At 41.3% G+C, this 26,947-nt stretch overlaps 1 long non-coding RNA gene across 2 annotated transcripts; it reads right to left on the bottom strand.

The window, feature by feature from the left end:
- Window positions 1-1,346: 1,346 nt before the first annotated feature.
- Window positions 1,347-26,947, bottom strand: LOC136792584 (uncharacterized). Of its 2 annotated transcripts, none has more exons than XR_010836563.1 (3): window positions 26,904-26,947; window positions 2,400-2,502; window positions 1,347-1,598 (listed from the first exon to the last, which is right to left on the bottom strand). It is a non-coding gene; the product is annotated as an uncharacterized lncRNA (long non-coding RNA). The 2 variants fall into 2 exon arrangements; XR_010836564.1 differs by lacking the exon at window positions 1,347-1,598 and adding an exon at window positions 1,633-1,674.

Raw genomic sequence — 26,947 nt, 5'->3', positions numbered from 1 at the left:
GGGAAGAAATGCTTTCATTTCATGCTATTTCAAGTAAGATCATTAGCAGGATTCGGCCGGATCTTTATTATTCCTGTGCATGCTACCTCTGTAAAGTTGAGAGCAACAATGGGGCTCTACTTATCTTCAGGAAACCAGCCCATTCTTTTGATGAAGGAAAAATGGCCCCAGCCCCAGGTTGCCATAGACACTGGAGAAGGCTGTCACAGAGCTGCAGTATACCTATTTCCTGGTGACGTGCAGAATTAGAGGTATTGGGGAATCAAAGGGAAAACTAGCTTGAGGAAACAAAGGGTCCCTTTAGCTTCTGCTGACATATACTTCTTCACAGAAACAACCTCCTCAAGCCCCTTCTCCTCCCCTCCTCCCTGAAGCCAGGTGAATGAATTTGAATCCCAAGGATAGAGACAGTAACCTCCAGGTTTAGGTCAAATTCAAAGACCTTCCTTAAACCACATCAGTGGCCTCCCATGGTTCCAAACTTCTTGATGTGCCTACAAGCCCTGAAAGGTCTGTCACCTGCCAGCGTCTCCACTTTCCTCAGTCACTCTGCTACTGCCATACTGTCCTCCTTTGGGTTCATAAATATGCAACACATTTTCCCACCTAGGAGACCTTCATCCCTGGTGTGTCCCCCTTCCTAAATTCTCTCCCTCTTGCCCCTTGTGTGGCTGGCTCTCTTGTTGTCCAGGCCTCATTTGAAGGTTGCTTTCCCCTGAGACCCTGTCTGACCACGGTTATATCTACAAGAGTTCCTCCACCCCAGTTAGTCTCCATCATATCATCTTGGTTCTTGCCTGGTAATTTTCACCATCTATAATTATCTTTTATTTACTGTTTGCTTATTTATGGCTGGCCTCCCCCACTAGGGTGCAAGCTGTGTAAAGGCAGGTGCCTCATAGGTGTCTCTGTTCATTTTTGCTTGGTTTCCTCCCACAGCTGATGCCGAGGGAAGGATTCAAGTGCAAATGGTTTATTTGGAAGGTGAAGGGAGTGCAGTCAGCGGGTGGGTGTGAGACAAGGAAAAGAAGACAGCCAGTAAAGGTCCATGATAACAAGGTACAATTCTGTGTGGTTTATACACATCAGAAGTTTATTTCTCACAGGTTTGAACAGTTCTGGAGGCTGGAAGTCTGAGATCAGGATGCCAGCAGGGTCAGGTTCAGGTTCAGGTTGCAGATGGCCAACTTCTCCTTGTATCCTTTCATGGTGGAAGGGGAAGGGAGCTCTCTGGGGTCTCTTGTATAAGGGCACTCATCCCATTCATAAAGGCCCCACCGTCACTTCCCAAAGTCCCCAAATACCATCACATTGGATGTTAAGTTTTAACATATGAGTTTGGGGGGACAAAAACATTCAGTCTATAGTAGGTGTGTTATCAAGTGACTTACCATTGGGGCAACTGAAGTATGATACTCCTTGGGACTCTAGGAGCCAGTGTAGACACAGATTCAGAGTTGTCCCACCTGAGGAGTGAGTGATAGGGCTGGGGTAGTTACACATTAGCTCCCATCTGTCATTGAAGGCTGTTCTCAGGGAGAGGGAAGTCTCCAGCTCTGTCATCCTGCCAGGTCCATCAGCAGAGCAGGCTCTAGTGACTAGAGGAAATCTTCAGGTAAAGACTTGTGGATGCCAGCACTGAGAGTTGGGTTGTATGTACTATACTGATAAGGCCTAAGAGGAAATGGAGGAGATCCTGATAGCATATGTTACAGTGCTTCACAGACATTTGTTGACTGAATGCATGAATGAATGAGTGAATGAATTCTTTGCCTTTTGCTGCAGCTAATATCTGACCCTCAAGAAGTGTTCAACAACTAGCACACTAAAGAAGAAAAAGCACAGATTTTCAATTCAGGCAGAGCTGGGTTCAGATCCAGCTAGGTGACCTTAAACAAATTACATGGCCTCTCTGAGTCTCAGTTTCCCCACCTGTAAAATGGAGAATAATAACTCCCGCCTTGGGGGATTATTTTAAAATGATTAGAGATAGTGTAAACCAAATTCATAATTGCATCTGGCACATAGTAGGTGACCAATAAATCTCATCTCTCTTTGCCATGAAAGAGCAGCAAGTTCTTCATGGCAGTGTGTGGTTAAGGGCTAAACTGAACAACAAAAATTAGGAGACCCATGAAAGCTAGAGTGGTCTTGAATAGCTTCTAGAGGGGTAGATATGTTTTGAAGAATGTGTAGGACTAGGGTGGATCTGGGCGAGATTCTAGACTAAGAATAATAATCACTTCTACTTATCAGAGGCTCACCACGTCTTAGACCCTGTGGGAAGCACTTCGTATATGTATTTCCGAATCTGTACAATATTACCCTATGAGGTAGGTATTACTACCCCCACTGCCCTCAACCCTGAAAATGAAAAAACTAAAGGATAAGTTACTTACCTGAGGCCACTCAGCAAGTAAGTAGAGGAGTATAGACTCTAAGTAAGAATTGTCTTGGAGAGCTTTGTAGGGAAGATACAGTGTAGTTCTTCCCAGAAGGTACCTACAACATAAAGGTGGGGACAGGACATGTGGGTGTGAGCAACTCAGCAGGAGTGATGGGAACCACATGGAAATGAAGGCTGGCCAAAAATATGGGATTATGTGAGGGCTACACATAATTAAAGGGATGCAAGGGTCAAGATGCAGTGTTTTTAAATTGAGGTGAAAGTTACATACAATGAGTACACACATATTGATGGTACAACCCAACGAATTTGTTCCTCTGTATACACCCATATAAGCACCAGCCAGATCAAGATGTAGAATGTTTCCATCACTCTAGAAAGTTCCCTCATGTCCCTTTTCAATCAACAACTCCCTCCCCACCACGCCAGGGACTCACTCTTCTGCCTTTTATCCCCAAAGATCCAATTTTTAAAGTAACATCTTTTTAATACATAAAAGAAATACATGCTTGTAGAAAACTCACACAATGACAGAAAGATTGAAAGGAATAAGTGAAATCACTCATCATCCTATAGCTCAGAAGTAACCACCTTGAACATTTTGGTTTATTCCTTGCTGTCTTTACATTTTTAACATTTTAACTTGGAACCATACTATATATTAAATTTTATATTCTGTTTTTTAAATTAGGAAGAAGCATCTTTCCAGGTGAATTACAAATTCTTTGTAAACTTCATTTTACATGACTTCAAATATTCCATTGAGGAATTCAGCAAAAAGCGCTTACCAATTCTACATATTGGCTGTTTGAGTTTGTTTCCAATGTTTCATAGTAATGAACACCTTTTCCATAAACTTGTCTGGATTTCAGACTGTTTGATTAGAATGGGAGTGGAAGTGATTAAAATAATACTTTTTTTTTTTTTTTTTTTGCGGGGCTGGGGGCGGGGGGTGGTGCACTGCATGGCTTGTGGGATCTGAGTTATACAACCAGGGATCAAACCCGGACCCTTGGCAGTGAAAGTGTGGAGTCCTAACCACTAGACCCAGGGAACTCCCCAAAATATTATGTATTCTTCAAACCCTTGATACGTATGACTCAACCAGCTTTCCAGGACAGACCTACTTATATTCCTATCATCTGTGTCCACAAAGGGTGCCACTGAAGTTCAAGCTCATCAGCCTTAAGCACCATGGTGTTTTTGTTAAACTTGAAAGACTGTCTGGGAAAACTCAGAAAAGCTCTCCTACCAAAAGCTCCACTAGGTGTCCACACTGAAGAATGGATGCTGGTTTATTTTTCCTCTCCTATTCTTTAATGCTGAGACATTCTGAATAGGTAACCTCGTAAATGACTCTGGCTCAACATCTGGAGCCATCAAGGGCTCATGAGTAGGGAAGACAGACAAGGGACATTTGTGGGCTGCCTTGGAGCAGGGTCACAGATGGCCTCTGTTATATAACCTCCTTCTGAAGAGGACATTTTGCCCACCTCTCATTTCATCACGGGCATGAAGGAAGACATTGACAGACCCAGTGTGTGACTTGGGCAGCTTCAAAGGGGGCCTTTGTGAGGACAGGAGCCACGTGAGAGCTGATAATTACAGTGGAGCCTACAGCCGAGAGGCGTGATGATCAGGGCATACCTAACATTTAGGTCAGACTCCATAAATGGCCTTTGAAGGCTGTTTAAAATTACCCTCCCATCTCCAGGAAATCTGGCCTTTTGCACTGGAATCAAAGGCCCAAGTATATGTGCAAATCTCTCAGTAGGACACTTCCAAACTTGCTTCCAGGAAAACCACTCCAATGAAAATTCTCCACCGTGGACAGGAAAACTCCCTTCTCACAGACTTTCAAAAAGCCCCAAAGAGTAAGTGCAATGATGGCTGTGTCTGGGAGCCAGAGACTCCTCTGAACAGGTGGTCTCCTTCCAAACTCACCTTGGGAGTACTGCTTCTTCGTCTAAGGTTGGATACCCTTGAGCCTGTGCTTATGAACATGGCTACCTTCTCCAGGTTCTTCTCTCTGTGACTTTGGCTAACACAATGACCACTATCACTCAATTACTTTCCTACCTCTATTCTCAAGTCCATCATGCATTATAGTGATGGGCACATGATGATTTTTGTTGTGAATGTGTGTGTGTGTGTGTGTGCGCGTGCATTTTCTAGGAGCCATTATTAGGTGCTGTCATGTTCATCCATAACAGTAGTTATGACATTTCTGTGACAATTATGTACTACCTGGGGAAAAAAGCAAAAAGGAAAGTTGTGTGTGTATAAACAGTGTGCAGCTGGTGAATTTATAGTCTCTGAAACCCCTGAACTCTGACATCCTTGGTTTCTTTGTGTATATTCTGTGATTTGCAGTTTATAATGTACGGCCACCCACTCCCCCACCAAAATGAGTCCAGTTTCCATGCAGCCATGTCATGAGGCCAGGGACTGCACAACAAAGGACCAACCCTTCCGTACCTCCCTGTCATTCCTCGTAGAGTCCCTGCCACCTCCTCAGGACACTGTGAACGTGTAGGATGCAAGTCTCCAATACATTTGGAACGCAAACCACCACTTCTAAAATTAGGAACACCCCTGTTGCTCCTGCAGCTTCTGATTCAGTGAACTCAAAACACCACTCTGCCATCTCCCCAATTCACATGCTCTCTTAATGGATTTTGAGGAATAAAAATCGGAAAGGGATATCAGGATGTCTTCAGCCTTGACCAAATACACTCAAGACAAAGGTACACAAGTGCTAGGCTTTCTTATTCTCTTCTTCCTCCTTCTTTTTTTTTCATGGTTAATGCAATATTTGTTATACCCAAGCAATGATAAACAGTAAAAGGAGAAACAGCTAACACTGCTTTCTGTACTCTACCCAGGACCAGATGCCAACACCATTATAAGCTCCTCCTGAAAGCTCCCTCCTTCCATATTGTCCAGGCTCTTCTGTCTCTGTGGAATTCTCTTGTTTAATTAGCCATGTCCTAAATGTAAGGCCAGACACTATAAAACTCTTAGAGGAAAACATAGGCAGAACACTCTATGACATAAATCACAGCAAGAGCCTTTTTGACCCACCTCCTAGAGAAATGGAAATAAAAACAAAAATAAACAAATGGGACTTAATGAAACTTAAAAGCTTTTGCACAGCAAAGGAAAACATAAACAAGACAAAAAGGCAACCCTCAGAATGGGAGAATATATTTGCTAACAAAGTAACTGACAAAGGATTAATCTCAAAATTTTACAAGCAGCTCATGCAGTTCAATATCACAAAAACAAACAACCCAATCCAAAAATGGGCAGAAGACCTAAATAGACATTTCTCCAAAGAAGATATACAGATTGCCAACAAACACATGAAAGGATGCTCAACATCACTAATCATTAGAAAAATGCAAATCAAAACTACAATGAGATATCATCTCACACCAGTCAGAATAGCCATCATCAAAAAATCTACAAACAGGAGAGACGGCTTAAAGATGGCGGAAGAGTAAGACGCGGAGATCTCCTTCCTCCTCACAGAGACATCAGAAATACATCTACACGTGGAGCTTCTCCTGTAGAGCACCCACCGAACGCTGGCAGAGGACCTCGGACCTCCAAAAAGGCAAGAAACTCCCCACATATCTGGGTAGGGCAAAAGAAAAAAGAATAAACAGGGACAAAAGAATAGGGACGGGACCTACGCCAGTGGGAGGGAGCCGAGAAGGAGGAAAGTCTCCCACACACTAGAGGCCCCTTCGCGGGCGGAGACTGCGGGCGCCGGAGGGGGAAGCTCCGGAGCCGCGGAGGACAGCTCAGCCACAGGGTGCGGAGGGCAAAGCGGAGAGATTCCCGCAGAGGATCGGTGCCGACCGGCGCTCACCAGCCCGAGAGGCTTGTCTGCTAGCCCGCCGGGGCGGGCGGGGCCGGGAGCTGAGGCTCGGGCTTCAGTCGGATCCCAGGGAAAGGTCTGGAGTTGGCAGAGTGAAGACAGCTTGAAGGGGGCTAGTGTGCCACGGCTGGCCGGGAGGGAGTTCGGGAGAAGTCTGGAGCTGCCGAAGAGGCAAGAGACCTTTTCCTCCCTCTTTGCTGCCTGGGCGCGAGGAGAGGGGATTAAGTGCGCCGCTTAAAGGAGCCCTAGAACCGGGCGCGGAGCTGCCGAAGAGACAAGAGACTTTTTCTTGCCTCTTTGCTTCCTCGGGTGTGAGGTGAGGGGATTAAGAGCACCGCGTAGAGGAGCTCCAGAAACGGGCGCGAGCCGCGGCTGTCGGCACGGACAGTAGAGACGGGTGTCGGACGCTAAGGTTGCTGCTGCCACCACCAAGAGGCCTGTGTGTGAGCACAGGTCACTCTCCACACCGGCCCTCCCGGGAGCCCGTGCAGTCTGCCACTGCCGGGGTCCCGGGATCCAGGGACAGCTTCCCCGGGAGAACGCATGGCGCGCCTTGGGCCTGTGCAGCGTCACGTCGGCCTCTGACGTCGCGGACTCGCCCCGCCCCCGTGCCACTCCCTCCCCCCAGCCTGAGTGAGCTGGAGCCCCCGAATCAACTGCTCCTTTAACATCGTCCTGTCTGAGCGAAGGGCAGTCGCCCTCGGACAACCTACACGCAGAGGCGGGACCAAGTCCAAAGCTGAACCCCAGGAGCTGTGCGAACAGAGAGGAGAGGGGGAGATCTCTCCCAACAGCCTCAGAAGCGGCGGATTAAAGCTCCACAATCAACTTGAAGTGCCCTGCATCTGTTGAAAACCTGAATAGACAACGAATCATCCCAAGTTGAGGAGGTGGACTTTGGGAGCAAGATATACTATTATTTTCCCCTTTTTTTTTCTTTTTGTGGGTGTGTATGTGTGTGCTGCTGTGTGAGATTTTGTCTGTATAGCTTTGCTTGCACCATTTGTCCTAGGGTTAGACCGACCCATTTTTCTGTTTTTTGTTTGTTTGTTTGTTTGTTTGTTTTTGTTTGTTTTTGTTTTTTTTGTTTTTTAAAAGGAAATTTTTCTTCTTAATAATTATTTTTTATTTTAATAACTATACTTTATACTACTCTGTCTTCTCCCTTTCTTTCTTCCTTTCTTCCCTCCTTCCCTCCTTTCTTCCTTCCTTCCCCCTTCTTTCCTCCCTTCCTCTCTTCCTTCCTCCCTTTCTTCCTCTGCACCTTCTGTCCTTGCTTTCTTGCTTCCTTCCTTCATTTCTTCCTTCCTTTCTTCCTTCCTTCCCTCCCTCCCTCCTTCCTTCCTTTTCTTTCCTCTCTATTTATTCTACCTTTTATTTTGAGCCGTGTGGATTAAAGGTTCTTGGCGCCCCAGCCAGGCACCAGGGCGGTGTTCCTGAGGTGGGAGAACCAACCTCAAGACACTAGTCCACAAGAGACCTCTGAGCTCCACGTAATATCAGACGGCGAAAATCTCCCAGAGACCTCCATCTCAACACCAAGACCCAGCTTCACTCAAGGACCAGCAAAGAACAGTGCTGGACACCCTATCCCCAACAAAGAGCAAGACAGGTCTACAGCCCCATCCATTAGCAGAGAGACTGCCTAAAATCATAATAAGGTTACCAACATCCCCAAACACACCACCAGACGAGGACCTGCCCACCAGAAGGACAAGATCCAGCCTCATCCACCAGAACAGAGGCACTAGTCCCCCCAACCAGGGAATCTACTCAACCCACTGAACCAACCTTAGCCACTGGGGACAGCCACCAAAAACAACAGGAACTACGAACCTGCAGCGTGCAAAAAGGAGACCTCAAACACAGTAAGATAAGCGAAATGAGAAGACAGAAAAACACACAACAGATGAAGGAGCAAGATAAAAACACACCAGACCTAACAGATGAAGAGGTAATAGCCAATCTACCTGAAAGAGAATTTAGAATAATGATGGTGAAGATGATGCAAAATCTTGGAAATAGAATAGACAATTTGCAAGAAACAGTTAACAGGGACCTAGAAGAAATAAAGAGGAAGCAAGCAACGATGAGCAACACAATAAATGAAATAAAAAATACTCTAGATGGGATCAATAGCAGAATAACTGAGGCAGAAGGACGGATAAGTGACCTGGAAGATAAAATAGTGGAAATAACTACTGCAGAGCAGAAGAAAGAAAAAAGAATGAAAAGAACTGAGGACAGTCTCAGAGACCTCTGGGACAACATTAAACACACCAACATTCGAATTATAGGGGTCCCAGAAGAAGAAGAGAAAAAGAAAGGGACTGAGAAAATATTTGAAGAGATTATAGTTGAAAACTTCCCTAATATAGGAAAGGAAATAGTCAATCAAGTCCAGGAAGCACAGAGAGTTCCATACAGGATAAACCCAAAGAGAAACACGCCACGACACATAATAATCAAACTGTCAAAAATTAAATACAAAGAAAACATATTAAAAGCAGCAAGGGAAAAACAACAAATAACACACAAGGGAATCCCCATAAGATTAACATCTGATCTTTCAGCAGAAACTCTACAAGCCAGAAGGGAGTGGCAGGACATATTTAAAGTGATGAAGGAAAAAAACCTACAACCAAGATTACTCTACCCAGCAAGGATCTCATTCAGATTTGATGGAGAAATTAAAACCTTTACAGACAAGCAAAAACTGAGAGAGTTCAGCACCACCAAACCAGCTCTACAACAAATCCTAAAGGAACTTCTCTAGGCAAGAAACACAAGAGAAGGAAAAGACCTACAAGAACAACCCGAAACAAGTAAATGGTAATAGGAACATACATATCGATAATTACCTTAAATGTAAATGGATTAAATGCTCCCACCAAAAGACACAGACTGGCTGAATGGATACAAAAACAAGACCCATATATATGCTGTCTACAAGAGACCCACTTCAGACCTAGGGACACATACAGACTGAAAGTAAGGGGATGGAAAAAGATATTCCATGCAAATGGAAATCAGAAGAAAGCTGGAGTAGCAATTCTCATATCAGACAAAATAGACTTTAAAATAAAGACTATTACAAGAGACAAAGAAGGACACTACATAATGATCAAGGGATCGATCCATGAAGAAGATATAACAATTGTAAATATTTATGCACCCAACATAGGAGCACCTCAATACATAAGGCAAATACTAACAGCCTTAAAAGGGGAAATCGACAGCAACACAATTATAATGGGGGACTTTAACACCCCACTTTCACCAATGGACAGATCATCCAAAATGAAAATAAATAAGGAAACACAAGCTTTAAATGATACATTACACAAGATGGACTTAATTGATATTTATAGGACATTCCATCCAAAAACAACAGAATACACATTTTTCTCAAGTGCTCATGGAACATTCTCCAGGATTGATCATATATTGGGTCACAAATCTAGCCTTGGCAAATTTAAGAAAATTGAAATCGTATCAAGTATCTTTTCCGACCACAACGCTATGAGACTAAATATCAATTATAGGAAAAGATCTGTAAAAAATACAAACACATGGAGGCTAAACAATACACTACTTAATAACGAAGTGATCACTGAAGAAATCAAAGAGGAAATCAAAAAATACTTAGAAACAAATGACAATGGAGACACAACGACCCAAAACCTATGGGATACAGCAAAAGCAGTTCTAAGAGGCAAGTTTATAGCAATACAATCATACCTTAAGAAACAGGAAACATCTCGAATAAACAACCTAACTTTGCACTTAAAGCAATTAGAGAAAGAAGAACAAAAAACCCCCAAATTTAGCAGAAGGAAAGAAATCATAAAGATCAGATCAGAAATAAATGAAAAAGAAGTGAAGGAAACAATAGCAAAGATCAATAAAACTAAAAGCTGGTTCTTTGAGAAGATAAATAAAATTGATAAACCATTAGCCAGACTCATCAAGAATAAAAGGGAGAAGACTCAAATCAATAGAATTAGAAATGAAAAAGGAGATATAACAACTGACACTGCAGAAATACAAAAGATTATTAGAGATTACTACAAGCAACTGTATGCCAATAAAATGGACAACCTGGAAGAAATGGACAAATTCTTAGAAATGCACAACCTGCCGAGACTGAACCAGGAAGAAATAGAAAATATGAACAGACCAATCACAAGCACTGAAATTGAAACTGTGATTAAAAATCTTCCAGCAAACAAAAGTCCAGGACCAGATGGCTTCACAGGCGAATTCTATCAAACGTTTAGAGAAGAGCTAACACCTATCCTTCTCAAACTCTTCCAACAGATAGCAGAGGGAGGAACACTCCCAAACTCATTCTATGAGGCCAACATCACCCTGATACCAAAACCAGACAAAGACGTCACAAAGAAAGAGAACTACAGGCCAATATCACTGATGAACATAGATGCAAAAATCCTCAACAAAATATTAGCAAACAGAATCCAACAGCACATTAAAAGGATCATACACCATGATCAAGTGGGGTTTATCCCAGGAATGCAAGGATTCTTCAATATACGCAAATCAATCAATGTGATACACCATATCAACAAACTGAAGGAGAAAAACCATATGATCATCTCAATAGATGCAGAGAAAGCTTTTGACAAAATTCAACACTCATTTATGATAAAAACCTTGCAGAAAGTGGGCATAGAGGGAACTTTCCTCAACATAATAAAGGCCATATATGACAAACCCACAGCTAGCATCGTTCTCAATGGTGAAAAACTGAAACCATTTCCACTAAGATCAGGAACAAGACAAGGTTGCCCACTCTCACCACTCTTATTCAACATAGTTTTGGAAGTTCTAGCCACAGCAATCAGAGAAGAAAAAGAAATAAAAGGAATCCAAATAGGAAAAGAAGAAGTAAAGCTGTCACTGTTTGCAGATGACATGATACTATACATAGAGAATCCTAAGGATGCTACCAGAAAACTACTAGAGCTAATCAATGAATTTGGTAAAGTTGCAGGATACAAAATTAATGCACAGAAATCTCTGGCATTCTTATACACTAATGATGAAAAATCTGAGAGTGAAATTAAGAAAACGCTCCCATTTACCATTGCAACAAAAAGAATAAAATATCTAGGAATAAACCTACCTAAGGAGACAAAAGACTTGTATGCAGAAAACTATAAGACACTGATGAAAGAAATTAAAGATGATACAAATAGGTGGAGAAATATACCATGTTCTTGGATTGGAAGAATCAACATTGTGAAAATGACTATACTACCCAAAGCAATCTACCGATTCAATGCAATCCCTATCAAATTACCATTGGCATTTTTTACAGAACTAGAACAAAAAATTTCACAATTTGTATGGAAACACAAAAGACCCCGAATAGCCAAAGCAATCTTGAGAACGAAAAATGGAGCTGGAGGAATTAGGCTCCCTGACTTCAGACTCTACTACAAGGCTACAGTAATCAAGACAATATGGTACTGGCACAAAAACAGAAATATAGATCAATGGAACAGGATAGAGAGCCCAGAGATAAACCCACACACATATGGTCACCTTATCTTTGACAAAGGAGGGAAGGATATACAGTGGAGAAAAGACAGCCTCTTCAATAAGTGGTGCTGGGAAAACTGGACAGCTACATGTAAAAGTATGAAATTAGAACAATCCCTAACACCACACACAAAAATAAACTCAAAATGGGTTAAAGACCTAAATGTAAGGCCAGACACTATCAAACTCTTAGAGGAAAACATAGGCAGAACACTATACGACATAAATCACAGCAAGATCCTTTTTGACCCATCTCCTAGAGAAATGGAAATAAAAACACAAATAAACAAATGGGACCTAATGAAACTTAAAAGCTTTTGCACAGCAAAGGATACCATAAACAAGACCAAAAGACAACCCTCAGAATGGGAGAAAATATTTGCAAATGAAGCAACTGACAAAGGATTAATTTCCAAAATTTATAAGCAACTCATGCAGCTCAATAACAAAAAAACAAACAACCCAATCCAAAAATGGGCAGAAGAACTAAATAGACATTTCTCCAAAGAAGATATACAGATTGCTAACAAACACATGAAAGAATGCTCATCCTCATTAATCATTAGAGAAATGCAAATCAAAACTACAATGAGATATCATCTCACACCGGTCAGATTGGCCATCATCAAAAACTCTAGAAACAATAAATGCTGGAGAGGGTGTGGAGAAAAGGGAACCCTCTTGCACTGCTGGTGGGAATGTAAATTGATACAGCCGCTATGGAGAACAGTATGGAGGTTCCTTAAAAAACTACAAATAGAACTACCATACGACCCAGCAATCCCACTACTGGGAATATACCCTGAGAAAACTATAATTCAGAAAGACTCATGTACCAAAATGTTCATTGCAGCTCTATTTACAATAGCCAGGACATGGAAGCAACCTAAGTGTCCATCAACAGATGAATGGATAAAGAAGATGTGGCACATATATACAATGGAATATTACTCAGCCATAAAAAGAAATGAAACTGAGTTATTTATAATGAGGTGGATGGACCTGGAGTCTGTCATACAGAGTGAAGTAAGTCAGAAGGAGAAAAACAAATACCGTATGCTAACACATATATATGGACTCTAAGGGAAAAAAATGTCATGAAGAGGTTAGTGGTAGGACGGGAATAAAACACAGACTTACTCGAGCATGGACTTGAGGATATGGGGAGGGGGAGGGGTGGGCTGTGACGAAGTGGGGGAGTGGCAGGGACATATATACACTATCAAATGTAAATTAGATAGCTGGTGGGAAGCTGCTGCATAGCACAGGGAGATCACCTCTGTGCTTTGTGACCGCCTGGGGGGGTGGGATAGGGAGGGTGGGAGAGAGGGTGATGCAAGAGGGAGGAGATGTGGGAGCATGTGTGTATGTATAACTGATTTAGTTTGTTGTAGAGGGAAAACTAACACACTATTGTAAAACAATTATACTCCAATAAAGATGTTAAAAAAAAAAAAAAAAAAAAATCTACAAACAATAAATGCTGGAGAGGGTGTGGAGAAAAGGGAACCCTCTTGCACTGTTGATGGAAATGTAAATTGATACAGCCACTATGGAGAACAGTATGGAGGTTTCTTAAAAAACTACAAATAGAACTACCATACGACCCAGCAATCCCACTACTGGGCATATACCCTGAGAAAACCATAATTCAAAAAGAGTCATGTACCAAAATGTTTATTGCAGCTCTATTTACAATAGCCAGGACATGGAAGCAACCTAAGTGTCCATCAACAGATGAATGGATAAAGAAGATGTGGCACATATATACAATGGAATATTACTCAGCCATAAAAATAAATGAAATTGCGTTATTTGTAGTGAGGTGGATGGACCTGGCGTCCGTCATACAGAGGGAAGTAAGTCAGAAGGAGAAAAACAAATACCGTATGCTAACACATATATATGAAATCTAAAAAAAAAAACAAAAAAAATCTGGTTCTGAAGAACCTAGGGGCAGGACAGGAATAGAGACGCAGACATAGACAATGGACTTGAGGACACGGGGAGGGGGAAGGGTAAGCTGTGATGAAATGAGAGAGTGGCATGGACATATATACACTACCAAATGTAAAATAGATAGTGGGAAGCAGCCACGTAGCACAGGGAGATCAGCTCGGTGCTTTGTGACCACCTAGAGGGGTGGGATAGGGAGGGTGGGAGGGAGATGCAAGAGGAAGGAGATATGGGAATATATGTATATCTATAGCTGATTCACTTTGTTATAAAGCAGAAACTAACACACCATTGTAAAGCAATTATACTCCAATAAAGATGTTAAAACAAAAAATTAGCCATGTCTTTTCCCCCAGTTTTATTAAGAAATAATTGACATACATCACTGTGTAAGTTCAAGGTATAGCGCATGATGGTTTGAGTTACATAGATTGTGATCACCACAGTAGGTTCAGCTAACGTCTATCTTCTCATATGGATACAATAATAAGAAAGTAAAAAAAAAAAAAAATTTCTTGCAATGAGAACTCCTAGGGTTTACTCTCTCTCAACAACTTATATGTCACACAGCAGTGTTAACTGTAGTCACCGGGCTGTACATTACATCCGTAGTACTTCTTTATCTTATAACTGGAAGTTTGTAACTTTTGTTTTTGTTTTTTGTTTTAGATTTCACATATAAGTGAGATCATACAGTATTGGTCTTTTTCTGTCTGACTTATTTCACTTAGTATAATGCCTTCAAGTTCCATCTCTGTTGTTGCAAATTGTAGGATTTCCTCATTTTTTAAGGCTGAATACTATTCCATTGTATACATATACCACAACTTCTTTATCCATTCATCTGTCAATGGACATTTAGGTTGCTTCCATGTCTTGGTAACTGTACATAAATCTTGCTGTGAACATGGGGGTGCAGATATCTTTTTGAGTTAGTGTTTTCATTTCCTTTGGATACATTCCCAGAAGTGAAATTGCTGGATCATGTGGTTGTTTTATTTTTAATTATTTGAGAAGACTCCATAACATTTTCCATAGTGGCTGTGCCAATTTACAGTCCCACCAACAGTGCACGAGTGTTCCCTTTTCTCCACATTCATGCCAGCATTTATCACTTGTCTTTTCAATGATGGCTGTTGTTTCAGGTAGAAGGTAATATTTCACTGTGGTTTTGTTTGCCTCACTGAACTCATAACACCAAATTAGATTTTTGGTTTTTATAGGTTATGAGTGACTTGCAGGCAAAGACCAATTTGGTTCCCTTATGTTTGCCTTCCTAGGGTTTAACTCAGTGTCAAGCACATAGTAGGTGCTCAGCAAATGTTTTTAATATATGAATAAACCTGCCCTCTAGTTTGTATAAATAATAATAATACTTACAGTGAGTACTTGCTATGTGCTAGGCAACATTCTAAGTGTCTCTTCTGCACACACTAAACCCTTACTGGTCCAAGAGATAATATTATTATCCTTCATTTTACAGATGAGGAAATGGAGGCCCAGAGAGTTTCAGCAACTTGCCCAAAGTCCCACCTTTTCTGGTAGGTGGTGGAGTCAGGATTTGAATCCAAGTCACCCAACTTCAAGTAGAATCCGTAAGTTTAGCCTACCATTATTTTATATTATCTCCTGAATGATAATGAAAACCGAAGGGTTCAATCATAGGAAAAGAGTAGTGAATAAAATGATTTCAGATTGACCTAAGAATACACTGTCACTAATACTTATGCCAATATATGTTCATTCATTTGTTCCTTCCTTTGCTCCTTCTACAAATATTTACTGACTGACTGCCATATTCTAGGAACTGTTCCATGGATTGGCTTTCAGTAATGAACAGAAAAGGACATCAGTCTTTATCTCCACAGAGCTAGAATCTAAATTCATTTCAAGTTATTTCTCTTTCAACAAACATCTCCTGAGAACCTCCTTTGTGCCAAGATCATGCTAGGTTCTTGAGATACAAAAAATGAATCCAGAAGAGTCCAAGCTCCTTTAAGAATTCATAATTGGTAGGGGAGACAGGCACAATAGCAATAATTAAGATGGAAAGAAAGACAAATAAAAAAATGATATAACCTTCCTGAAAGCAATTTTCAAAAATGCAAATAGATAGATAGATAAATAGATAGATAGATAAATAGATAGATAGATAAATAAATAAATAGATAGATAAATAGAAAGAGGTGAAAAAGAACAGAAATTTGTGTGAGGGGGATGAATCCAACTCTTGGACTCTATGGAAGGCTTCCTGGAGAGGATATGGCTGTCCCTGAATCTTGAGGCATCTCCAGATGTCAACCAGGTGAAGAAAGTTGGGACAGCTCCAGCAAAAGCATAGAGAGAAAGAAATACTCCTCTGTGTGTCTACCTATAAGCATTTTGGTGTTTCTAGAGAAAGTGAGAAGCAAGGACAGGAGATAAAGTCAGAGAACATAGGAACATGGGCCATAGGACATGCTAGAGAAATAAAGAAAATGTTTTCATAAGACCTATGAGAACTTCCATTTTCTACATCATATTGGACAGAAATAAAAAGTAAACAGAGGATGGCTTAAAGATGGCGGAAGAGTAAGACGCGGAGATCTCCTTCCTCCTCACAGAGACATCAGAAACACATCTACACGTGGAACTTCTCCTATAGAACACCCACCTAACGCTGGCAGAAGACCTCAGACCTCCCAAAAGGCAAGAAACTCCCCCACGTACCTGGGTAGGGCAAAAGAAAAAAGAATAAACAGAGACAAAGAATAGGGACGGGACATACACCAGTGGGAGGGAGCCGTGAAGGAGGAAAGACTCCCACACACTAGAGGCCCCTTCGCGGGCGGAGACTGCGGGCGCCGGAGGGGGAAGCTCCGGAGCCGCGGAGGACAGCTCGGCCACAGGGTGCGGAGGGCAAAGTGGAGAGATTCCCGCAGAGGATCGGTGCCGACCGGCACTCACCAGCCCGAGAGGCTTGTCTGCTCCCCCGCCGGGGCGGGCGGGGCCGGGAGCTGAGGCTCGGGCTTCAGTCGGATCCCAGGGAAAGGTCTGGAGTTGGCAGAGTGAAGACAGCTTGAAGGGGGCTAGTGCGCCACGGCTGGCTGGGAGGGAGTTCGGGAGAAGTCTGGAGCTGCCGAAGAGGCAAGAGACCTTTTCCTCCCTCTTTGCTGCCTGGGCGCGAGGAGAGGGGATTAAGTGCGCCGCTTAAAGGAGCCCCAGAAGCGGGCGCGGAGCTGCCAAAGAGACAAGAGACTTTTTCTTGCCTCTTTGCTTCCTCGGGTATGAGGTGAGGGGATTAAGAGCACCGCGTAGAGGAACTCCAGAAACGGGCGCGAGCCGCGGCTGTCGGCACGGACAGTAGAGACGGGTGTCGGACGCTAAGGTTGCTGCTGCCACCACCAAGAGGCCTGTGTGTGAGCACAGGTCACTCTCCACACCGGCCCTCCAGGGAGCCCGTGCAGTCCGCCACTGCCTGGGTCCCGGGATCCAGGGACAGCTTCCCCGGGAGAACGCACGGCGCGCCTTGGGCCTGTGCAGCGTCACATCGGCCTCTGCCGCCGCAGACTCGCCCCGCCCCCGTGCCACTCCCTCCCCCCAGCCTGAGTGAGCTGGAGCCCCCGAATCAACTGCTCCTTTAACATCGTCCTGTCTGAGCAAAGGGCAGTCGCCCTCGGACAACCTACACGCAGAGGCGGGACCAAGTCCAAAGCTGAACCCCAGGAGCTGTGCGAACAGAGAGGAGAGGGGGAGGTCTCTCCCAGCAGCCTCAGAAGCGGCGGATTAAAGCTCCACAATCAACTTTAAGTGCCCTGCATCTGTTGAAAACCTGAATAGACAACGAATCATCCCAAGTTGAGGAGGTGCACTTTGGGAGCAAGATATACTATTATTTTCCCCTTTTTTTTCTTTTTGTGAGTGTGTATGTGTGTGCTGCTGTGTGAGATTTTGTCTGTATAGCTTTGCTTGCACCATTTGTCCTAGGGTTAGACCGACCCATTTTTCTGTTTTTTTTTTTTTTTAAAGGAAATTTTTCTTCTTAATAATTATTTTTTATTTTAATAACTATACTTTATACTACTCTGTCTTCTCCCTTTCTTTCTTCCTTTCTTCCTTCCTTTCTTCCCTCCTTCCCTCCTTTCTTCCTTCCTCCCTTTCTTCCTCTGCACCTTCCTTCCTTCCTTTCTTGCTTCCTTCCTTCATTTCTTCCTTCCTTTCTTCCTTCCTTCCCTCCCTCCCTCCTTCCTTCCTTTTCTTTCCTCTCTATTTATTCGACCTTTTATTTTGAGCCGCGTGGATTAAAGGTTCTTGGCGCCCCAGCCAGGCACCAGGGCGGTGTCCCTGAGGTGGGAGAACCAACCTCAAGACACTAGTCCACAAGAGACCCTCCAGCTCCACGTAATATCAGACGGCGAAAATCTCCCAGAGATCTCCATCTCAACACCAAGACCCAGCTTCACTCAAGGACCAGCAAAGAACAGTGCTGGACACCCTATCCCCAACAAAGAGCAAGACAGGTCTACAGCCCCATCCATTAGCAGAGAGGCTGCCTAAAATCATAATAAGGTTACCAACATCCCCACACACACCACCAGACGAGGACCTGCCCACCAGAAAGACAAGATCCAGCCTCATCCACCAGAACAGAGGCACTAGTCCCCCCAACCAGGGAATCTACTCAACCCACTGAACCAACCTTAGCCACTGGGGACAGCCACCAAAAACAACAGGAACTACGAACCTGCAGCGTGCAAAAAGGAGACCCCAAACACAGTAAGATAAGCGAAATGAGAAGACAGAAAAACACACAACAGATGAAGGAGCAAGATAAAAACACACCAGACCTAACAGATGAAGAGGTAATAGCCAATCTACCTGAAAGAGAATTTAGAATAATGATGGTGAAGATGATGCAAAATCTTGGAAATAGAATAGACAATTTGCAAGAAACAGTTAACAGGGACCTAGAAGAAATAAAGAGGAAGCAAGAAACGATGAGCAACACAGTAAATGAAATGAAAAATACTCTAGATGGGATCAATAGCAGAATAACTGAGGCAGAAGGACGGATAAGTGACCTGGAAGATAAAATAGTGGAAATAACTACTGCAGAGCAGAAGAAAGAAAAAAGAATGAAAAGAACTGAGGACAGTCTCAGAGACCTCTGGGACAACATTAAACGCACCAACATTCGAATTATAGGGGTCCCAGAAGAAGAAGAGAAAAAGAAAGGGACTGAGAAAATATTTGAAGAGATTATAGTTGAAAACTTCCCTAATATAGGAAAGGAAATAGTCAATCAAGTCCAGGAAGCACAGAGAGTTCCATACAGGATAAACCCAAAGAGAAACACGCCAAGACACATAATAATCAAACTGTCAAAAATTAAATACAAAGAAAACATATTAAAAGCAGCAAGGGAAAAACAACAAATAACACACAAGGGAATCCCCATAAGATTAACATCTGATCTTTCAGCAGAAACTCTACAAGCCAGAAGGGAGTGGCAGGACATATTTAAAGTGATGAAGGAAAAAAACCTACAACCAAGATTACTCTACCCAGCAAGGATCTCATTCAGATTTGATGGAGAAATTAAAACCTTTACAGACAAGCAAAAGCTGAGAGAGTTCAGCACCACCAAACCAGCTCTACAACAAATCCTAAAGGAACTTCTCTAGGCAAGAAACACAAGAGAAGGAAAAGACCTACAAGAACAACCCAAAACAATTAAGTAAATGGTAATAGGAACATACATATCGATAATTACCTTAAATGTAAATGGATTAAATGCTCCCACCAAAAGACACAGACTGGCTGAATGGATACAAAAACAAGACCCATATATATGCTGTCTACAAGAGACCCACTTCAGACCTAGGGACACATACAGACTGAAAGTAAGGGGATGGAAAAAGATATTCCATGCAAATGGAAATCAGAAGAAAGCTGGAGTAGCAATTCTCATATCAGACAAAATAGACTTTAAAATAAAGACTATTACAAGAGACAAAGAAGGACACTACATAATGATCAAGGGATCGATCCATGAAGAAGATATAACAATTGTAAATATTTATGCACCCAACATAGGAGCACCTCAATACATAAGGCAAATACTAACAGCCTTAAAAGGGGAAATCGACAGTAACACAATTATAATGGGGGACTTTAACACCCCCCTTTCACCAATGGACAGATCATCCAAAATGAAAATAAATAAGAAAACACAAGCTTTAAATGATACATTACACAAGATGGACTTAATTGATATTTATAGGACATTCCATCCAAAAACAACAGAATACACATTTTTCTCAAGTGCTCATGGAACATTCTCCAGGATCGATCATATATTGGGTCACAAATCTAGCCTTGGCAAATTTAAGAAAATTGAAATCATATCAAGTATCTTTTCCGACCACAACGCTATGAGACTAGATATCAATTATAGGAAAAGATCTGTAAAAAATACAAACACATGGAGGCTAAACAATACACTACTTAATAACGAAGTGATCACTGAAGAAATCAAAGAGGAAATCAAAAAATACTTAGAAACAAATGACAATGGAGACACAACGACCCAAAACCTATGGGATACAGCAAAAGCAGTTCTAAGAGGCAAGTTTATAGCAATACAATCATACCTTAAGAAACAGGAAACATCTCGAATAAACAACCTAACTTTGCACTTAAAGCAATTAAAAGAACAAAAAAACCCCAAATTTAGCAGAAGGAAAGAAATCATAAAGATCAGATCAGAAATAAATGAAAAAGAAGTGAAGGAAACAATAGCAAAGATCAATAAAACTAAAAGCTGGTTCTTTGAGAAGATAAATAAAATTGATAAACCATTAGCCAGACTCATCAAGAATAAAAGGGAGAAGACTCAAATCAATAGAATTAGAAATGAAAAAGGAGATGTAACAACTGACACTGCAGAAATAGAAAAGATTATTAGAGATTACTACAAGCAACTGTATGGCAATAAAATGGATAACCTGGAAGAAATGGACAAATTCTTAGAAATGCACTACCTGCCAAGACTGTACCAGGAAGAAATAGAAAATATGAACAGACCAATCACAAGCACTGAAATTGAAACTGTGATTAAAAATCTTCCAGCAAACAAAAGCCCAGGACCAGATGGCTTCACAGGCGAATTCTATCAAACATTTAGAGAAGAGCTAACACCTATCCTTCTCAAACTCTTCCAACAGATAGCAGAGGGAGGAACACTCCCAAACTCATTCTATGAGGCCAACATCACCCTGATACCAAAACCAGACAAAGACGTCACAAAGAAAGAAAACTACAGGGCAATATCACTGATGAACATAGATGCAAAAATCCTCAACAAAATATTAGCAAACAGAATCCAACAGCACATTAAAAGGATCATACACCATGATCAAGTGGGGTTTATCCCAGGAATGCAAGGATTCTTCAATATACGCAAATCAATCAACGTGATACACCATATCAACAAACTGAAGGAGAAAAACCATATGATCATCTCAATAGATGCAGAGAAAGCTTTTGACAAAATTCAACACTCATTTATGATAAAAACCTTGCAGAAAGTAGGCATACAGGGAACTTTCCTCAACATAATAAAGGCCATATATGACAAACCCACAGCTAGCATCGTTCTCAATGGTGAAAAACTGAAACCATTTCCACTAAGATCAGGAACAAGACAAGGTTGCCCACTCTCACCACTCTTATTCAACATAGTTTTGGAAGTTCTAGTCACAGCAATCAGAGAAGAAAAAGAAATAAAAGGAATCCAAATAGGAAAAGAAGAAGTAAAGCTGTCACTGTTTGCAGATGACATGATACTATACATAGAGAATCCTAAGGATGCTACCAGAAAACTACTAGAGCTAATCAATGAATTTGGTAAAGTTGCAGGATACAAAATTAATGCACAGAAATCTCTGGCATTCTTATACACTAATGATGAAAAATCTGAGAGTGAAATTAAGAAAACACTCCCATTTACCATTGCAACAAAAAGAATAAAATATCTAGGAATAAACCTACCTAAGGAGACAAAAGACTTGTATGCAGAAAACTATAAGACACTGATGAAAGAAATTAAAGATGATACAAATAGGTGGAGAAATATACCATGTTCTTGGATTGGAAGAATCAACATTGTGAAAATGACTATACTACCCAAAGCAATCTACCGATTCAATGCAATCCCTATCAAATTACCACTGGCATTTTTTACAGAACTAGAACAAAAAATTTCACAATTTGTATGGAAACACAAAAGACCCTGAATAGCCAAAGCAATCTTGAGAACGAGAAATGGAGCTGGAGGAATTAGGCTCCCTGACTTAAGACTCTACTACAAGGCTACAGTAATCAAGACAATATGGTACTGGCACAAAAACAGAAATATAGATCAATGGAACAGGATAGAGAGCCCAGAGATAAACCCACACACATATGGTCACCTTATCTTTGATAAAGGAGGGAAGGATATACAGTGGAGAAAAGACAGCCTCTTCAATAAGTGGTGCTAGGAAAACTGGACAGCTACATGTAAAAGTATGAAATTAGAACAATCCCTAACACCACAGACAAAAATAAACTCAAAATGGGTTAAAGACCTAAATGTAAGGCCAGACACTATCAAACTCTTAGAGGAAAACATAGGCAGAACACTATACGACATAAATCACAGCAAGATCCTTTTTGACCCATCTCCTAGAGAAATGGAAATAAAAACACAAATAAACAAATGGGACCTAATGAAACTTAAAAGCTTTTGCACAGCAAAGGATACCATGAACAAGACCAAAAGACAACCCTCAGAATGGGAGAAAATATTTGCAAATGAAGCAACTGACAAAGGATTAATTTCCAAAATTTATAAGCAACTCATGCAGCTCAATAACAAAAAAACAAACAACCCAATCCAAAAATGGGCAGAAGAACTAAATAGACATTTCTCCAAAGAAGATATACAGATTGCTAACAAACACATGAAAGAATGCTCAACCTCATTAATCATTAGAGAAATGCAAATCAAAACTACAATGAGATATCATCTCACACCGGTCAGATTGGCCATCATCAAAAACTCTAGAAACAATAAATGCTGGAGAGGGTGTGGAGAAAAGGGAACCCTCTTGCACTGCTGGTGGGAATGTAAATTGATACAGCCGCTATGGAGAACAGTATGGAGGTTCCTTAAAAAACTACAAATAGAACTGCCATACGACCCAGCAATCCCACTACTGGGCATATACCCTGAGAAAACCATAATTCAGAAAGACTCATGTACCAAAATGTTCATTGCAGCTCTATTTACAATAGCCAGGACATGGAAGCAACCTAAGTGTCCATCAACAGATGAATGGATAAAGAAGTTGTGGCACATATATACAATGGAATATTACTCAGCCATAAAAAGAAATGAAACTGAGTTATTTATAATGAGGTGGATGGACCTGGAGTCTGTCATACAGAGTGAAGTAAGTCAGAAGGAGAAAAACAAATACCGTATGCTAACACATATATATGGACTCTAAGAGAAAAAAATGTCATGAAGAGATTAGTGGTAGGACGGGAATAAAACACAGACTTACTCGAGCATGGACTTGAGGATATGGGGAGGGGGAGGGGTGGGCTGTGACGAAGTGGGGGAGTGGCAGGGACATATATACACTATCAAATGTAAATTAGATAGCTGGTGGGAAGCTGCTGCATAGCACAGGGAGATCACCTCTGTGCTTTGTGACCGCCTGGGGGGGGTGGGATAGGGAGGGTGGGAGAGAGGGTGATGCAAGAGGGAGGAGATGTGGGAGCATGTGTGTATGTATAACTGATTCAGTTTGTTGTAGAGGGAAAACTAACACACTATTGTAAAACAATTATACTCCAATAAAGATGTTAAGAAAAAAAAATAAAAAAAAATAAAAATCATAAAAAAAAAAAAGAATCATATACATAGCCAAAGGTACTAATAAATAAATCTTCATATGCTAAAGGGAAACTTATGACATTGCTAATATTAGAACGCAGAAATTTAATAATAAAAAAGCTGAAATAAAAAAAAAAAAAAAAAAAAAGTAAACAGACTGGTCTTCACAGAGCAGAGAGGAGCTGATCTTCCTTCTAAGATGAGTTGTATAAAACTTAGGTCTTGGGAGACAGCTATGATATGAATGATTATTGCTTCTCCAGGCCAAGAAATACTTCAGGTAAGTAACTGGAATTCCCCGCTGGACTCCTACTTTGTATGAGAAGGAAACTTCCCTTAAACAAGACTGATGTTCAGATTATTCCATAAGCGACAGAAAATAACGTCAAGGCGGGGAGAAACATGAATAAAGACAGTCCTGAGAAGAATAATAAAGGGGCATTAGTGGGTGGTTTATGATGCGTGGCATTTTGTTAATGTTAAACTTTCCCAGGTGTGTCATATAAGTCACAGAACAAGGCAATGGGTGGAGGTTTTATTTTCTTGTGTGAACAATGAGTGCCTGAGAACTAAATAAAAATAAAGGTGCTTGGGAACATGGGAAGCTGATTACCAGGGCATAAAATTGATCATAAGAACTATATCCCACCATGTACCAACAAAACAACCAACACTATTTATGTTTGTTTGCTACTTTAAAGATTATCAAATGCTTTCACAATGCATTATTCATCTGATTTTATCTCAGCCCTGGGAAGTAGAAATTATAACATCCCCATTTTATAGATAATGGAGAATGAGACAGATGAGTCTTGCTCAAGATCTTTCAGCCAGTAAGCAGCCAGACTGGAATTCAAACTCAGGTGCACTGACTCTAAAATGAATTCATTTTGTCTGTGTAACACCTCCTCCAAAAGCCCCATCCTAGCAAACATTTTCTTTTTTTTAAAAGTTGGGGTATAGTTGCTTTACAATGTTATATTAATTTCTGCTGTACATAAAAGCGAATCAGCTATATGTATACATCTATCCCCTTCTTCTTGGATCTCCCTCTCACCTCTACCTCGCCGTTAGTGAGAATTCCTCCATTCCCCTAGTCTCAAAGTCACATTTGACAATCAGCCTTGATAAAAACCTCTTCAACAGGGCTTCCCTGGTGGCGCAGTGGTTGAGAAGCCGCCTGCCGATGCAGGGGACACGGGTTCGTGCCCCGGTCCGGGAAGATCCCACATGCCGCAGAGCGGCTGGGCCCGTGAGCCATGGCCGCTGAGCCTGTGCGTCCAGAGCCTGCGCTCTGCAATGGGAGAGGCCACAACAGTGAGAGGCCCGCGTACCACCAAAAAAAAAAAAAAAAAAAAAAAAAAAAAAAAAAAAAAAAAAAAAAACCTCTTCAACAGAGATGAAGTTCATATATTTGGAGTGGCTGGAATTCCAGTAACTATGTTTTCTACTTTTCTCCAGTGAACTTCCTCCAAAGAAATGGCTTTCTGTCTCAAAAGAAAAGAAGTGTGGTCAAAAGTCCTCTTACGGACAGCCTAGTACTGTTTTCTTCAGTTATAACTCTGGAGAAGCAAAGCAGCCTCTCAAAACCGGAGGAAAGTAGGGTAAATTCAGTAACCCAGCCTAGTCTTATTTTATTTGCAGAGTGTGTTGTTTTGAGCCACTTTTTCTTTCATTTTAACCTTTTGTTTTGAAATCATTATAGATTCACTGGAAGTTGCAAAAACAGTACAGAGTCCCGTGTACCCTTCCCCCAGCTTTCCCCAGTGGTAAACATCTAACAAATCTATAGTATAATATCACTGCAGAGCATTTAAAATTTTTTTTCTGAATTAATTACCAAAACTAAAACAAAACAAACAAGCAAATATTGGCAACAAAACTAGGAGATCTAACATAAAAGTTGGAGTTCTGGTGTTTCTTGGAAACTTGGAAGATCTGGCAATGTGGTCCTGCATGGGCACTATAGGTGGCTAGTAATGGCTGCCCCTTGCCCACAGGCAAGCACCCTCCAGGTCTGTGAGGCTTCCTTCACTTGTGTTACCTGCCTGGCCTCTGAAGGCAGCTGAGTTTTAACTGCATTCTTCAGAAAGGGGAGTTATTTTTATTAAGTTGTAATTAACATATAATATTGTATTAGTTTCAGTGATATGATCTTTTATACATTATGAAATAATCACTTCATTAAGTCCTGTTACCATCTGTCACCATACAAAGTTGTTACAATATTATTGACTATATTCCCTACTGTTCAAAATAGCCAAGATATGGAAGCAACGTTAAGTGTCCATCAACAGATGAATGGGTAAAGAAGATGTGAGATACGTATATATACACACATACACAATGGAATATTACTCAGCCAAAAAAAGAAAGAAGTCTTGCCATTTGCAACAGCATAGATGGACCTTGACAATATTATGCTAAGTGAAATAAGTCAGACAGAGAAAGACAAATACCATAGGATTTCACTTCTATGTAGAGTATAAAAACAAAACAAATGAACAAACAAAACAGAAGGGGAAGTTCTGAATGATCTTTGTGTACCTTTCTAGCACCTCCCTTAAGGCATTGGCTTCAGACCCACACATAAGAGCTCCAGGTCAGAACACCTCTGAAACCAGGGTTCTTAAACTGGGGTCCACAGATCCCTACTGTTGGGATTTGGTTATTCAAGGAACCTCTGGAAAGTGTGGGACATTTTTGTGTCTTACGATCCTAGAAGGTTTAAGCATTTCCAGTTTATAAAGATACATTATTGTCGTCTGTGTTTCCTGCTCTGTGACTCAGCTCACAGCTCCCCTATAGACAGAAATGGAGCCTCAAGCACACCTCACATACATGTTTCTTCAGCTGCTTTTATCTTTCCTTGGGTCACTGTGAAAGATAATTTACTCCTTCTCTGCCATCTACAGTTCCTCTCCACTCCCTTCACAGCACCCATCACTTTAATTATTGCTGTTGTGAGTTGGATTAATCCCAGGCTTTAGAACATGCCCATATCCCTTCTTTAAGCAAAACATATGCAGGTTTTAGGCTAATGGAAAAGACATTTGGAAATGAAATTTGCAGCAGAAAAAAGGAGACTGTTAACAGAATAACTAGGAGACAGGCTAAGAGATAGCCAGTGTTGACATTTCCAAATCTGGATGTCTTGTACTTACTCTGTTTTAAAGCCAGACAATGGCAAAGTCCTCCTTTCTTTTTC

The sequence above is a fragment of the Kogia breviceps genome, chromosome 14 (genome assembly GCF_026419965.1).
Source record: "Kogia breviceps isolate mKogBre1 chromosome 14, mKogBre1 haplotype 1, whole genome shotgun sequence".
In the NCBI taxonomy this organism is placed as follows: Eukaryota; Metazoa; Chordata; class Mammalia; order Artiodactyla; family Physeteridae; genus Kogia; species Kogia breviceps.
Note: the sequence above shows the minus strand (reverse complement) of the source record. Positions and strands in the feature narration are given on the sequence as shown.